We start from the raw sequence: 15,390 nt of genomic DNA on the forward strand, positions 1-15,390 counted from the left end.
GTATTGTATGTTAGGGGGGGTATAGGTGTTGTTGGGGTCATATATATATATATATATATATATATATATATATATATATATATATATATATATATATATATATATATATTATTTAGTTAGTGTGGGGCTGTTGTGTGTTTTTTTTTTATTGTGGGTAGCGGGGGTGGGTGAAGGGTGTATTAGCCCTACGGTGGTTTGTTTTGGGCTTGCGGGTGGGTAGCAGGAGGCCTTAACCCCTTCATGACTGTAGCGGTATTAACCGCGACGGTCGTGAAGGGGTTAAGTGCACCCGCAACCCCCCCGCAAGCCCTAAACAAACAAGGGCCAAATACCCCCTTCACCCACCCCCGCTACCCACAATAAATTTGGCACAGCTCTTTAACCCCTTCATTACCTTAGCAGTTAACCGCTAAGGTAATAAAGTGGGCTTTAAATGCATTTTTCCTGCCTCGGATGCATGCCGGGGGGGTCCAGTGCTGGTATTAATGGTGTCAGCTCCGTAGACCCCCGGCATCAATCCCAGGCAGGAAAAAGGCCAGAAATTTTTCTAAGTGCCGATCCGCCACTCATCCGCTGCCTCTCAGCAGCAACTTGCCAACTTTTTCTTGCGTGGCTGATTCGCCTGAAATACGACATTCTAGAGTGGCAAATAGCTCCGCTTAGCTACTAGTCTCTACTAGAATACAGCGTGGCGGAAAATGTTTCATTTTTAGGTGGAAAGTGCCTTCTCGCCTCGCCACCGGCAAAAAAAAAAAACCGCCAGCCAAACTGGCGGTTTTTTTGAATCTCGCCACTTTCTCGCCCCTTACTGAATACGGATAGACTTTTTTGGCGGGAAAGTGGCGAGAAGTGCCTTTCCGCCGCTTACTGCATGATGCCCTAAGAGTGTAACAGTAATTAAAATAATATGTAAGACGAACTGCCTATACCCTTACTAAATAAATAAACACTCAGACACAGTGTACTACTTGTCGAGTGGTGAGGAATAAAGGCATATACAGTGCTGGTAAAGTAAATAAACCAGTTAAGACCAGAACCACAGATCTAATATTCACCACTAATTGGCGTTAGTTAGAAAACCATGTGGAAATGATTATTAAGTGTATCTGGTAAGGTGCATTAAATATTCACCATGAGCTAGATGTAACCTCTATACCCAGCCTGGGAGAGGTATATACCAGGAGCTAGATGCTATCCTAATAATCTTAGTGTATTGTTATAGTATTGAATATCAATACTATGAATGAGTTGATATATGTAGCAGCACCAGGTCACATAAATCCAAATGCATGTGTGATCATGCTCACAGCTTAGTGCAGCATGGGTTGAAGTGAAGCACCCATACAGTACACTAAAGTATAGTGCCAGATGATTAGCCCCAAAGTATGTAGTAATATATACTCAGATGGTGGATAAATATACTTGTCAGGTTTAAGGACGTCCGACTAAACTAAACCAACTCCATATGGTAGTAACATAACATCACTACTTGCCCAATGCACGTTTCCCTCCAGCTATGGAGCTTCCTCAGGGACAATTTTTGCAAGAGAAGGGTGGCGAAGCTATTTATAGGAGAGCATCACTATGGCAACGCGATCGGAGGGTTGCGCATGCGCGGGCTAATAGAGCTTATTGTTCTATAAACCTTACACTGCGCATGCGCCCGCCCCAAATATAACAAGATCGCAGCATGCATTAATTTGTTTAATATATCCATAGAATGCCCTCCTAGCACATGTTACAATCCATCTATACATTCAAACAGCCCAGGCACCGGAGGCAGACTTACCTCCTCCGTGATTTGCGTGATGTGCTGAGAACTCTTTGCTTACTACTGCGCTTCCACTTAGACAACCACCACATCGGAGTGTCTAAATGTGCATGTGCAGCCAGACAGAGCTGACACGATTATGACCAGTTGCTGTGTGAAACCGATGGTGATGTGCCCAGCTAAATGCTGATATAGCCAAGGGCACACATCCATGCTGGTACAGTTATACACACAGCACACTGGTTAAATACATTCAGGCACTGTAATATTATAATACATAGATAGTGAGTGCCTACATACAAAGTGACATAGGTCTAAATCTATATGATTAAATAGGGCAATAGATTAAGATGGATTGGTGCTTAGCTTGCTCACTCTAAATGTTAGAGAAATGTAATGATGTCAATATAAGTACAATGTAAAATTATATACTAAAATATACTATTAATGTGTACTGTTCGTCATAATATGCATAATACAATTACACTGGACTGAATCTAAATATAGTCCTAACCTAATGGTAATATAGTCACAAATATTTATTGAAATCGTAATTAATAATTTTAAGTCTCATTAAATGTTAATACCATAAGCGGGAAATAAACACACTGCAGAGAGTACAAACACTAGGACATTAGGACAAAGTAGTACAATAATGCTTATTCAGTATAGCACATTGCAGGAACAGATGAATAAATGTATCACACATTATCATGATCATAAAGCATCAATTCAAATAAAGGGAGTATAAGTAAAACCCTCGTTGAGCCCATTCGGGCTACTTGTTTTCAGTTTGTATATCCACTCTGCCTCGATGCAGCATCTGGTCAATATCACCACCCCGAGCAAGACATTTCAATTGGTATATGCCCATAAATGTTAGACATTTCACATCGCAGCATCTGGTCAATATCACCAGCCCGAGCGAGACATTTTAATTGGTATATGCCCATAAATGTTAGACATTTCACATCTCCATTATGGAATTGTGTGACGTGCCTGGTAACTGGAGTGTCACTTACATGTTTGATGGAATTGACGTGCTCAAGTATATGTCTCTGCAGTTGCCTTGTGGTCTTACCCACATATCTCTTACCGCACATGAAGATAATGAGATAAATCACGTTTGTGGTTCTACAGTTAATAAAGGTATCCACATTGAAATTCTGTGTACTGTCGTGATTGGCAAAAGTTTTTGCAATGATAACATGTTTACATGCTTTACATCCTTGGCAACGATACATGCCTTTCATAGGGCTCAACCAATTTTCTGTCCTCGGCCGCTGGTGGTGACTGTGAACAAGAATATAACGTAGATTTTTTGAGCGTCTACTTGTAATTGTAGGTCTAGGGCCCAGAACATTTGCCAGATCCCCATCAGCCAAAAGGAGATGCCAGTGACGCATGAATATCCGTTTTATTGCCCACCATCTCTTATTATATGTACCGATGCATCGTATGGTGGAATCCTGTACTTTAGTTGAATTGGAAGAAATAAGAGATTCTCTATTACTATGCAGTGCCCTGTGATAAACTTGCTTAAGTATCTTGATGTTATACCCACGGCTTAGGAACCGGTCTCGTAAATCTTTGGATTGACTGATAAACTCCTGTAAGGTGGAGCAATTTCTCCTTAACCGGAGATATTGCCCGATTCGTATCCCAGGTATAAGACTTTGTGGATGCTGACTCTGTGCTAACAATAAACTGTTAGTAACTGTACTTTTTCTAAATACCTTAGTTTGAATATTGTGATCTGAATCAACATACTGTAGATACTCAGATCTAAAAAGGTAATAGAGATTGTACTCAGTACAGTAGTTAGCCTTAAATTAAGGTTATTCGTATTTAGGCACTTAACAAATTCCAGAAGAAGCAACTGAGGACCATCCCATAATAGCAGGATATCATCTATGTATCTGATCCATAGAGAGATATGGTCAATATACTGTACATAGATAATTCCTCTGAAAATACGTGAACACGTTCTCACCAGCCCAGGTACAGATTCGCATATGTAGGTGCGCATGCAGTACCCATAGCTGTACCCTGGGTCTGGTGGTATTACTTTCCATCTGACACAAAATAATTATGTGTTAATATGTATTTTAATAAATCCAGGAAAAGAGCATTGTGTTTGTCAAATCTGAGGCCTCTAGTAGACAGGAAGTACTAAACGGCTGAAAGACCATTCTCGTGAATAAAGGAGGTATATAGAGATTCAACATCTAAACATTCGAGGATGGTATCAGGGGTAATGTTAATACCATTAAGTTTATTCAAAGTGTCTTTGGTATCCTGCACATATGATGGCAAATTTGTGACAATGCCCCTTAGGACATTGTCAATATAGACGCTACTCCCCTACGATTTATCGTCCAGGTGGATACTGCTGTTGTTTAAGTACTTTTGGCAAGGTGTAAAAAGTTGCCACAGTTGGAGATTTAGAGTACATAAATTCATATTCCTGTCTACTTATTAGTTCGATATCGAGGCCTTTTTGCAGGATGACAAACAGATCTTTTTTATATTGTGATGTGGGGCTACTCTCCAAGATTTTGTAGCACGCCTTATCACTCAAGAGTCTCTTATTTTCTTCCATATAAGCATTGGTATCTTGGATGACGATATTGACACCTTTGTCAGACGGTTTGATGGTGTAGGTAGTATTAGACATGAGCTCTTTCAAGCCACATCTCTCTTTAGCTGTTAAGTTATTCGCTGATCTACAGTGTATTGGTTCCGCTTCTAGATCCCTGATTACAAATAACACGAACAGATCGACTACAGGGCAGATATTTAATGTGGGTGTAAAATGACTTTTTCTTTTTGAGATGAGTATTGAATGGTGCAAATGGGGCTGTAATTGATAGGCAGCAAAAGATAGAAAAGAAACCCCAATGAATGCACTCGCAGAAGTGTAATAAGTTGATTGAAAATGTGGGTTCAAAACCTTTTAAGAATCAATAATATAAAAAATGAGTTATGAAGGGAACAGGTATAAATATCCATGACCAGCCCATAGAATCTTTTAAGCTTATTAAAGCACGACGTTAGTTGTTATGTGTCATGTACAAAATGGCCATAACATCCTGTCTTATCAATAATCCATTATACAGACTTTCTACAGTGCAAATATATTGGTCATGCAATGTTTTGTCTGCCTATACAGTGGCGGCCGGTTTAAAACTAAAGCGGCTGCCGCCGCAGTTTAAAAACAGCTGCGGGCGGCGCACGGCTTACTTCGGCCATTTTCGGCCGGTTTTCCCGCGCCTCGGGCGCTTTCAATAGTAAGCGCCATTAGCGCTTATCTATTGAAGCGGTCTCCGCACGGGAAACTCCGTTTTAAATGGAGAGAAGCCCCGCGGTTAGCCCGCTATGCACCCGGCAAGCTTTAGAATAAAGCTTGCCGGGACAGTACAATGTATAGTGGGCTAATATTATCTAAAACATAGAAACTAGAAATTAGATTTCAAACACATGTAGCGTCTCTCTGCAGCTGCTGGACTGCACAAGAAGGACCATGTTGCACAACAGTCAGACCCACTAGGCTGCTGTGGAAGATACCCAGACTTTGGACTTCCTAACCCCTATACCTGCCGGAGAAAGATGGGGGCCCGAAGGTAAACCTTACCCAACATTGAACTCTGGTTTATTGATGGTAAAGGGCTTAGCCCTCCAACTCACACAGGTAGCGACTAAGGGTCTTATGTTAGTCAGAGCTCCATGCGGAGCTTGGTATGTTAATTTTGGTTTTCACCTTATATGCTGAATAAAAACAAAATTTTATGGTGGTAAAGCGTTGGGCAAAATAAAATCCTACATTTGTTTTCAAAATGCAATCTCATGTTGTCAACTTGATACACATCTCCTACACATCTTTCCAGACTGGATTCCCTCAATCCCCATCACTGTGCAGGCAGAAAGAGTTTGTATATGGACTCTGTGCCCTCAATAAGCAAAGGCTTAGGTAAATGTGCAATGATGGGAACAGACTACACCTCTGTTCTTCGAGCGACTCTGATTGATACAGTAGTGTGTCAATTGGGGAGGATATGGAAGAGTGGCGCCGAGAAGAACAGTTAGGGACAGAGGTGGTTACAAACTGAACCAGAGAGGGAGGTCGAGGTCCAAGATCCCAATGGGACCTCTAATGTAAGGGTTGACTATGCAACTATGTTTGCCTCAGTTGTGTAACGGAGTACTCACCGCAAACAAGGCGTGACCATGAGGCCGAGGTGGGGATTTGATATTTCACCAACCCACAGCCGCGTGGGCATGTCTGGAGTGTAGATTGATTGAGGTAGTTGGGTTGGGGTAAGAGAGGTCTGGATGGTCAGTAATACTTGCCAAGGTCGGTGTTGGAGAGTAGCGGATCATAGGAGGTACTTAGCTATGATCTGGATTGGAGAGAGGTGGATTGTCATGGTACTTTGCCGAGGTCAGTATTTGAGTGGAGCAGATCGTTGAGGAGCAAGCCGGGGTTGCGATGGAGAGGTGCGGATGGTCGTACTTAGCCGAGGTCAGGAAAACAGAAAAGCAGAGTCCGAAGGAAAAGCTAAGGTCAGGATCAAGGATCTGGAAGCATGACAAGACTGTGGAGGCAAGTCAGCAGTGAACACTTTGCTAGTAGGAAAGTTTATGCTCAGCCGATGAACCAGAGTAACGGCTGAGCTTATAAGGCATTCTGGGACCAATGAGGACAAGGCGAGAGCACCTGCTGAGATTGTTGATGATGTGCAGGAGACAGGTGTGGAAGGGCTTACAGGCAGAGGCTGGTGATGCGGTACCTGCACACGTAGAGTATGCATCCCAAGCGTACGTGATGTGCCGATGACGCCCAAGCGTGGGTGCAACCCAGAGGCGGGCCAGAGGAGTCCGAATTAATACTCACGCATGACGCGCACTTGCCCATAGACCGGCAGCTGGTAGATGGCCCAGGTGACGTGCTGAAGGAGGTGGGGGAAACGGAGCACCCGATAGTGGGCCAAGGTTTGACGGTTCAGGGGATTCCTTCCCCTTCTTATGCTCCTGACGTCACCCTCTCTGTCCCTTCCCCTGCCAACCTCCCTTCGCTTACCCACTCCGGTCCCGCTCCGGCAGCCTCTGACGCCGTTCCCTTGCCTCAGCGCGCGCCCCGCAGGTCTCGCGCACACGCGCGTTCCCCGAGCCCCTGCGGCGACACTCCCCGCTCTCAGGTCCCCTCAGTGTCCGCTTCCATTCCCTCACCTTTGGTGGCTGTCCCCTCCGTACCTCCGTTCCCCTCCGCAGGTGTGTCCACGGCGCGGCGCTCCACACGGCTCATGACGCAGCCTGTGCGCACGCACTCTCGGTTTACAGAGGGCGCGCGCACATGCTCCTTTTCTAAAGCCTGTCAGTCTCTGAACTCCTCCTCTCATGCCTTGCAAGCAATCTCTCTGTCTGACTCCCCTGTCTCCTCCTCGTATCCTCGTGACCTATCCCTGCTGTCTCCCACTTCTCCCTCTGCTCCTCCTCTTTCTCCTATTGGTGCTCCCTCCTTTATAATCCCTGTCTGTCCTCTCTATCATTGCTCTGCATAGTTCCTGTTATCCCTGTGTGTGCAGTCCTATGCTTTGCTCTCTCTGTGCTCCAGCCTGTACCTGCTCCTGCTTATCTTTGGATTCCCCTGGTTTTGACCCCTGCTCGTCCTGGACTACCCTGCTCTCTGTTACCCTTGAACCTTGCTACAAACTCTACTTTGCTGACCTCTGGAACCCTTCGACTTGGCTTACGAACTTGACTACTCTGCTTTCTGGATCCCTGGACTTTGGCGCACGGACACGATCATTCTTACGTTATACCACCAAGACATTGCAAGTATACTAACTATTTTCCAACAGGCCCAGCAACACCATACCACACTCCGGGCTTGCCCCCACTGCTGTGGGTGTGTGGTAATACCGTTCCCACCTCAGTATTGGGGTCTTGCCAGATCTGCGGGCATACAGGCGTCACATTATGCAGAGCCAACAAACGCAGACCCCCCTGAGGTGGGTACAGGTATTTCTATAGAGGCCTTGCAGTTTGTGAGCAACCAGCTATCCACAGTCTCCCAGCAATTGGCTAAAATCTCCCTTCCGGAGAACCCCATGGCTCCAGCACCCTCGGTTGCCACAACCTATTCCAGCTCTGGACCCCGTATTCCTTCACCTAATCGCTATGATGGGGACCCCCTCGCCTGCCGCGGTTTCTTAAACCAATGCGAGGTGCAATTCAAGATGTCCCCCTCCCTGTTCCTCCCTGGCCATTCTAAGGTAGCGTACATCTAAGCCTTGCTCACCGGAGACGCCCTCGCCTGGGCTTCCCCTCTCTGGGAAAGTAAAAGCGAATTAACTCAAGATTACCCTTTGTTCAGACGCGAGTTTCAACAAGTGTTTGATACTCCTGCACGGCGCGAGACAGCCGCATTCTGTCTCTTCCATATTTCACAGGCCCGAAGATCTGCTGCCAAATACGCCATTGAGTTCCGCACTCTTGCCGCTGAGACCCAATGGAATGATGAGGCACTCGCCGCCGCATACTGGCATGGACTCTCAGATACCTTGAAAGATGATCTTGCTACTCATGCCCGGCCTTCGTCCCTGGAGAAGTTGATTACCTTGAGCGTACGCATGGGTGAGCATACTCAGGAGCGATGCCACAAGAGGCACTGTTCTCGCTCTCTTTTTTCTCTGTTGTCTCTCACAGGTTGCCTACAACACCTCTCATGGCTCTAGAGTCTCCGGAGCCGATGCAGGTCGGCAGTCAGCAACTTCGGGCCACGGAAAGAACACAACGCCGTCTGAATAGACTCTGGTTCTACTGTGCTTCTCCGGAACATCGTCTCCAGATTTGTCCCTTGAAACCAGGAAACGGGCACACCCAGTAAAGGTAGAGGGGCTTCTACTGGGTACTGTCTCTCCTTGCCCCTCTCTCCCAGAAACTCCCCCAAATAAGTTTTTGCTTCCTGCTACTCTGGAGGGTCCTAACCTTTTCCTGCAGGTAAAAGCTTTCATCGATTCTGGATGTGGTGGTAATTTCCTGGACCAGAACTTTGCTTCGGCGAACCAAATTCCTATGGTCAGAAGGAAAACTCCCATTGGTCTCGAGGCCATCGAAGGCCGACCACTCCAGCCATCGTTTATCATTTGGGAGTCTATTCCTCTCACACTGACCTTGGCCGATGGTCATAAGGAGGTAATAATCTTCGATATTTTTCAATCTCCTACTGTCCAACTTATTTTAGGATTGCCTTGGCTTCAACTCCACAATCTGCGCATTGATTGGACCGGTATCCTGCCCATCCAGTGGCCTTCGTCCGCGGATTCTGCTCCTGCAGTGTCTCCTGTTGCGGTGCTTGGCGGCCTGGATTCCATTCCTTCTAATCTTTTGATCCTGCCTACCGTGTATCATGAGTACTTGGATGTGTTCAACAAGGTACAAGCTGAGGTTCTGCCTCCCCATCGTCAGTACGATTGTCCTATCGATTTGATTCTTGGGACCATCCTGCCTAAGTCTAAGTCGTACCCTCTGTCCGTTCCGGAAAGCGAGGCAATGACGTCCTACATTCAAGAATATTTGGAAAAAGTATTCATCCGCAACTCTACCTCCCCGGCCGGGGCTGGCTTCTTCTTTGTGAAGAAGAAGGATGGATCACTTAGGCCGTGCATTGACTTTCGCGGACTCAATAAGATCACGGTAAAGAATCGGTATCCCCTTCCTTTAATCTCTGAACTGTTCGACCGTCTCCAGGGGGCCTCTATATTCTCAAAGCTCGACTTAAGAGGTGCCTATAATCTCATTCGCATAAGGGAGGGGGACGAGTGGAAAACAGCATTTAATACATGATAAGGACACTATGAGTATCTTGTTAGGCCCTTTGGTTTATGCAATGCTCCTGCCGTCTTTCAAGAATTCATGAACAACATCTTCCGCGATGTGTTGGGAACTTTTGTCATAGTATATCTGGATGACATTCTAATTTTTTCTAAAAACCTGGAGGAACACATGCAACATACCAAACTAGTGCTGTCTAGGCTCCATTCTAACCGCCTATATGCCAAGATGGAGAAATGTCTGTTCCACCAGACCTATACAGCCTTCCTAGGCTACATCATCTCCAGCCAAGGCTTCTCTATGGATCCAGATAAACTAAAAGCTGTTCTCGATTGGCCGCTGCCTAATTCACTCAAGGCTGTGCAGCGTTTTCTCGACTTTGCCAACTATTACAAGAAATTCATAAAAAAAAATTCTTCTATTGCTCTTCCCATTACCGCATTGATCAAGATGCGCCGATACCACCTCCTGGTCCCCAGAGGCTATTCTTGCTTTTGAGGTGCTCAAGAAAGCTTTTGTGTCCGTACCCATCTTACGCCATCCGGACACCTCCCTCCCCTTCACTTTGGAGGTCGACGCCTCAGACGTGGGATCTGGTGCTGTCCTTTCCCAGAGGTCTTCTCCCCAAGAAAAACTCCATCCCTGTGGTTTTTTTTCACGGAAATTTTCTCCTGCCGAAAGGAATTATGATGTCGGTAATCATGAATATTGGCCATTAAACGGGCTCTCCAAGAATGGAGGCATCTTTTGGAAGGTACCAAGGAACCGGTTGCTATCCTCACCGACCACAAAAATTTGCTGTATATCGAGGGGGCCCGACGTCTGGGATCCCGCCAAGCTCGGTGGTCTCTCTTCTTTTCCCGCTTTAACTATACCATTTCATACATTCCTGGTACCAAAAATGTCAAAGCAGACGCCCTCTCCCGCCAGTTCGCTACGGAAACCGAAGCTGTTGAAACCACGGAACCGATCCTTCCTGCCAAATGTATAATTTCCGCTAACAACTTCGATGTGTTGGACGAAATCAACAAAGCTCAAGCTCACATTCCCAGCAGGTTCAGGGTACCAGAAGGGCGCTTATATGCAGCTCCACGGTTTCGCTATAAAATTTTACTATGGAGTCATTTTTCTAGAGCTGTTGGTCATCCAGGCTTCAAAAGGACAGCAGACCTTATTAAACGGGCATTTTGGTGGCCGAAGATGAACAAAGACATTTTCGACTTTACTGGTGCCTCTCCTGTATGTGCCCAGAGTAAAACGCTCCACCACAAACCTTCTGGCCTCCTCTTGCCTCTTCCCATTCCGGAACAACCCTGGAAACATATATCGATGGATTTCATTGTCGAATTGCCCAATTCCAAAGGAATGAATACCATTCTGGTCGTAATAGACAGATTCTCGAAGCATTCACACTTTATTCCCTCAAGGGCCTTCCTAATTCTGCTACTCTGGCCGATGTTTTTTCCAAAGAGATTTTCAGATTATATGGCGTTCCCATTTCTATTGTCTCTGACCGTGGATCTCAATTCATCTCTAAGTTCTGGCGGGCATTTTCCCAGAGACTCGGAATTTCTCTCCTGTTCTCCTCTGGATAACATCCTCAGACCAATGGTCAGACCGAAAGGATGAATCAATCCCTAGAGCAATATCTAAGATGCTTCGTATCTGACTCACAGGACTACTGGGTGGATCTCTTGCCATGGGCCGAATTTGCAATCAACTCTCTCAAAAATGAGTCTACACAGGAGTCTCCCTTTTTTATTAATTTCGGCTTCCACTCGAGTAGTCTTCCTCTCTCTTCTTCCCCTTCACGCGTTCCTGTGGCCGACTCATGTTACGACCCTACAGGAATCTTGGAAAATGATCCTCAAAACTCTACAATCTGTGGTTGCCAAACAAAAGACCAAGGTGGATCGTCTTCATCAACCTGGGCCTTCTTTCAAGCCTGGTGACAGGGTGTGGTTGTCCTCGAGGAATATCAGGCTCAAAACGCCATCACCTAAACTATCTTCAAGATTTCTGGGCCCATTCAAGATCCTAGAGAAAATCAACCCAGTTGCTTATCATCTTGACCTACCTCCCACCATGAGGATTCCTTCCATGTTTCATGTCTCCCTCCTTAAGCCCTTTGTACACAGTTCACACTTTCCGGATCCCTCTCGTAAACCTAGTCCAGTCTCCACCCTAGGTCAACAGGAGTACGAAGTCCAATCCCTCGTTGATTCTCGCTGGTCTAAAAACAAACTCCAGTTCCTTGTCCACTGGAAGGGCTATGGCCCGGAGGAACGTTCATGGGTACCAGCATGTCATATCCATGCCCCAATATTACTCCAACAATTTCATCAAAAATTTCCGCAAAAACCTTGGCTGGATCGCTCGGAGATCGATCCTCAAGGGGGGGATACTCCTGACGTCACCCTCTCTGTACCTTCCCCTGCCAACCTCCCTTCGCTTACCCACTCCGGTCCCGCTCTGGCAGCCTCTGACACCGTTACCTTGCCTCAGCACGTGCCCCGCAGGTCTTGCGCACCCGTGCATTCCTCGAGCCCCTGCGACGACACTCCCCGCTCTCAGGTCCCCTCAGTATCCGATTCCATTCCCTCACCTCTGGTGGCTGTCCCCTCTGTTCCTCTGTTCCCCTCCACAGGTGTGTCCGCGACGCGGCGCTTCGCGCATCACGTGACACAGCCTGTGCTCGCGCACTCTCAGTTTACAGAGGGCGCGCTCACGCGCTCCTTTTCTAAAGCCTGTCAGTCTCTGAACTCCTCCTCTCATGCCTTGCAAGCAATCTCTCTGTCTGACTCCCCTGTCTCCTCCTCTTCTCCTCCTGACCTATCCCTGCTGTCTCCCACTTCTCCTTCTGCTCCTCCTCTTTCTCCTATTGGTGTTCCCTCCTTTATAATCCCTGTCTGTCCTCTCTATCATTGCTCTGCATAGTTCCTGTTATCCCTGTGTGTGCAGTCCTATGCTTTGCTCTCTCTGTGTTCCAGCCTGTACACTGCTGTGGGTGTGTGGTAATACCGTTCCCACCTCAGTATTGGGGTCTTGCTAGGTCTGCGGGCATACAGGTGTGACACAAGGTAATCAGAAGTGTGCAGAGGGTAGCGTGACTCACGGATCCTACAGTACCCCTCCCCCCTTCAGGAGCGACCTACTTGCCTTGAAAAATGCAAACAAGTTTTGGAGCGTGAAGACGGTGGTGAGGAAACCAGGATCGTTCCTTGGTTCCGAAACCCTTCCAGTGCACAAGATACTGGACCAATCCCCTTGAAATCCAGGATTCCAAGATAGACTGGACCTCGTACTCTTGTTAGGTGTGTGAGAGAACAGGGGCTGTAGATGAGGAAGGATCGGGAAAGTGAGGATCCCGAACAGCTGGTTTTAACAGACACATGAAAAAAAGAGGGGATCCTCATAGAAGGAGGGAGGCATAGCCGGTATGCCACTGGGTTGACTTTTTCCAAGATGGAATATGGTCCGATGAACCTTGGTGCCAGTTTCAGTGTAGGCAGCTTGAGCCCAATATTCCTAGAAGATAACCACACCCTGTCTCCTGGTTTGAACTCTTGGATCCTCCTTCGGTGACGGTCTGCCTGCGCTCTTGTGGTGTTCCCAGAGGTCACCATACCACCCCAATCGAAGCAGCAAAGACCCTCCAATCGATGAAACATCCGGGATCCGGTGCGCGTCACAACCGGGAAGTGACGCGTCGAGATCGAGTGGTTTGAGATGGACGTAGCGGGGTGTAACCACGGAGGTCTAATTTAGTGAAGATGTTGGCTCCTTGGAGGCGATCAAAAAGTTCTGCAATCAGTGGTAAGGGATAATGGTTTTTGATGATGATCTTGTTAAGACCTCGGCAATCAATACATGGTGGTAGTGACCCGTCATTTTTCTTCACAAAGAAGAAGCCTGAACCGTCAGGAGAAGAAGATTTTCGAATAAAGCCCCATTGTAAATTTTTATGGATATACTCCTTCATAGCTTTAGACTCAGGAAGGGAAATTGGGTAAGAAGTTCCCCTGGGAGGTACAAAGCTAGGAAGCAAGTCAAGGGACAATCGAAAGAACGATGCGGTCGTAAGACCTCAGATAGGGCTTTATCAAAAACGTTGCAAAATTCACCGTAGACTTCTGGCAATTTTACCTTCTCTTCTTTGGTAGCAGTAACCCCACCGATACTTTTGATGGGCACAGCACAGTCCTTGGAACAGAAGGGGCTTCACTGGACCGGTTCCTTGTCAGACCAATCGATGCAGGGATTGTGAAGTTGCAGTCATGGGAGGCCAAGAATCACGTCCACCGTAGGGGTGTGAATGGCATCCAGATGGATCTCTTCCATGTGGTCCTCACCTGTACTAAAACGAAAGAGAACGGTCTGTAAATAGATATATGCTGGTTTCAGAGGTCGACCATCAATGGCTTCCAACCCCACAGGGCATTTCTTGCGAACGAGAGGGATGTTATTCCTCTCGGTAAAGCCTTGATCAACAAAATTGCCTCCCGACCCAAAATCCAGAAAGGCCATCGCAGAAGTGTGGAAACCCTAGCCGGTAAACGTAACAGTAAGCAAGATCCTGGTTGGGAGCAATTTTGCTGTGATGGGGGATGTAGAATGTGTTCCCAATGTGATTCCTCTGGACCTCATTGGGAGTTGGTGTTTCCCGACTTGTGAGGGCAAAAGAGTACCTGATGTCCGGGATTGCCACAGTACAGACAGAGACCGGCGTTGCATCGACGCTGTTTCTCACTGGAAGACAACTTGTTACACCCAAGTTGCATAGGCTCTGGGATATCTGGCGGAAGGGGTTAAGTTATAACGGCATGGGAAGAAGGAACCATCTGAGTAAGCTGCCGATGACGGGATCTTTCAGTTCTCCTCTCTTGCAGTCGTTGATCAACGTGAATACATATGGCGATGAGTTCCTCGAGATCAGTGGGACGTACATTTCTATCGAGCTCATGACGAGCCGATGATGCCCCCGAGCGGGCGCAACCCTGAATCGGGGCCAGAGCAGTCCGTATTAATACTCATGCGTGATGCGCACGTGCCCGTAGACCGGAGGCTGGTAGATGGCCCAGGTGATGCGCCTCAGGAGACGGGGAAGCGGAGCACCAGATACCGGGTCAAGGTAAGCAAGAAGCACGCCGAGGGTAGCGGGACTCATGGATCCTTACAAGTTGGGTAAGAGGGAAGGGGCAACTCACTGTTCTCCCTGAGCTTCTGTTTTCTTTGGGTCAAGTGAACCTTAGTGCAAAGGGCCAAGAAGGCATCTAAATATTTTCAGCAGTACCATATTTCTAATGAGATAGACCCCCTTGTGGAGATCCAAAGGTGATGAACCGGCAGGTAGGCCATTCGTTACTAGGCCTCACAGATTCTCCAGCATCCTCCAGCACCACACGACCCAGTCTGCATCTCCATTGAAGGCGCCCACCCCACTGGACTTCTCTCCATCCTATCCCCCTGAATCACCAGGGCCCATTTGGATGTCAGTGGAGTCATGAACTTGGCACCACCAACTTACGGTTTTCCTATACCACAGCAGTCCACTCAAAAAGCCTCGGTAGGCTTTAGGTGGGCAGACCAAGACTTCAATGTAGTGTCCACACCCTGTATCATCATTGTGGCCGCAGTCTAGGCCCCCAAAACACAGTCCAACTGCCATTGGATGAATATCATCCAATTTTTATATTCTAATAGTCAAAAAATTGAAGAGTGTTCAATTGCTCTCAATACAATTTTAGCTTCCCTGCACCAACAGTAGTGTGCCAGACACTGAA

The sequence above is a fragment of the Ascaphus truei genome, chromosome 3 (assembly GCF_040206685.1).
Source record: "Ascaphus truei isolate aAscTru1 chromosome 3, aAscTru1.hap1, whole genome shotgun sequence".
Lineage (NCBI taxonomy): Eukaryota > Metazoa > Chordata > Amphibia > Anura > Ascaphidae > Ascaphus > Ascaphus truei.